The sequence below is a fragment of the Microtus ochrogaster genome, chromosome 5 (genome assembly GCF_000317375.1).
Source record: "Microtus ochrogaster isolate Prairie Vole_2 chromosome 5, MicOch1.0, whole genome shotgun sequence".
Classification (NCBI taxonomy): Eukaryota; Metazoa; Chordata; class Mammalia; order Rodentia; family Cricetidae; genus Microtus; species Microtus ochrogaster.
Window position 1 is genome coordinate 51622004 of NC_022012.1, and position 2287 is coordinate 51624290.

A 2287-nucleotide genomic window follows, 5' to 3' on the forward strand; every position below is an offset into this window, starting at 1 on the left:
CCTGTCCTGGCACTAGCTCTGTAAGACCAGGCTGGTCTCGAACTCACAGAGATCCGCCTGCCTCTGCCTCCTGAGTGCTGGGATTAAAGGCGTGCGCCACCACCGCCCGGCTTAGAGGCCTCCTTTCTAAAACCAGTTTTCTCCTCCTTAAAGTCCATTCAGCTCTGAGTGGGATAATCCATTGGTGAGGTTAGTGCTTCCTCCTCTCAATAGCACCAACAGCTACTGAGAGGCCAGTGCTGAGGCCAGAACACATGAGACCATAGACAGGCATTGCATATCTAAACCCTAATAGACCCTCATTATGTACACTAAGCTAACATGCAATCCTTTCTTTCTTTCTTTCTTTCTTTCTTTCTTTTTTGCTTTGTTTTTGAGACAGGTTTCTCTGTAGCTTTGGAGACTGTCTTGGAACTCACTCTATAGAACAGGCTGGCCTCGAACTCATAGAGATCCACCAGTCTCTGCCTCCCAAGTGCTGAGATTAAAGGCGTGCGCCACCACTGTCCATCACAATCTTCCTTTTGTTGTTGTTGTTGTTTGTTCATTTAATTTTTTTGTTTTGTTTTTGAGACAGGGTCTTGTTGAAGGGGACTGCTTGTTCGTCGCGGCTGCCCAGAACTGAAATAATCACACAGAAACCATATTACTTAAATCACTGTGCTTGGCCTATTAGCTCTAGTTTTTTATTGGCTAACTCTTACATATTAATTTAACCCATTTCTATTAATCTGTATACTGCCACGTGACTGTGGCTTACCAGCTAAAGTTCTGGCATCCGTCTCCAGCAGGGCTACATGGCTTCTCTCTGACTCTGCCCATCTTTCTCCCAGCATTCAGTTTAGTTTTCCCCACCTACCTAAATTCTGCCCTGCTATAAGTCCAAAGCAGTTTCTTTATTCATTAATGGTAATCACAGCATACAGAGGGGGCTCCCATATCAGGGTCTCTCTATGCAGCCTGGCTGTCCTAGAACTTGATATGTAGACCAGGCTAGGCTGTAATTCTCACAAAGATCCTCCTATCTCTGCCTTCTGAGTGCTGGAATTAAAGCTGTGTGCCACCATGCCCAGCACTTGCAATTCTCTGGTCCTAGCATCCCAAGTGTATCCCACTTGGCCCTGATTTGCAGTCTCCATTAGCAGAGCCTGTTTAGTTCCATGTTTTATGACTTTGGCACTTACAAAGGTGGTCATGTTTTGGGTAATATTGAATAATGGAGTCAAAAGAATACCCAGATAAAATACATGCTGTCTGCACTATGCAAACTGGCTCAGTAACCAGGGATCTTCTTTTTTATTTATAGATATTTCCAATGACAATGATTTTTGTTTCATTTTTATCAATATTCCTCTGACTACTGGCCTACATTTCTTCCCCCAAAAAATGCATTTGTTAAATGGATCCCTGAATCTTACCAGGGTTGAGAGCCCGGCTACATTTATCATAACTGTATATGGGGTGTTTGTTTGTTTTGATTTTGAGACAGATTTTCCTCACTATACAGACCTGGCTGGCCTGAAACTCTCTATATAGACCAGGCTGGCTTTAAACTCTCAGAAATCTACTTGCCTCTGCTTCCCAAGAGCTGAGATTAAAGACATGCACCAACAGACCCAGGCCACCTCTTGTATTTTCATTCTCATCCCTTGTGCTAGTCTATCCTTATTGACAGAGAGGTGGTCTATATCCCATTTCCCCTAAGCAACCAGATGGAAGATAGCACCATGGTCAGCCTAACACCTCCTCGGGGAACTGGTACCAGCCTGAAATTGCTAGACAGATGAGACCTGTGTGTCCTCTGTGCTGTGGCAATTCTGTTTCTGTGCCCAACTGTTCATCAAGTAATACCAGGAGTAATAGGCCAAGTATGTGATCCATTCTAAGAATTATAGATAGATGTCAAAGTCACCAAGAAAGTGATGGCTCACATGAAACATTGCTTTCCCCACATGAGGGAGATAAAGATTAGTTAACAACGAGTATCGTCCCCTCATGGCCAGCAGGTGTTACCATATAGCAGCCTCAGAGTGATAGTCTATGCTCTTGGGTCATGGCTAAATGAGCTCGTTTCTCCTGACCAGGGACAGATACAGCAGTGAGATTGACCAAGTGCTGAAGGATGCACATCCTTTTTTTTTTTTTTTCAAGATAGGGTTTCTCTGTATCTTTTTGGTTCCTATCCTGGAACTAGCTCTTCTAGACCAGGCTGGCCTCGAACTCACAGAGATCCTCCTGCCTCTGCCTCCCGAGTGCTGGGATTAAAGGCGTGCGCCACCACCGCCCG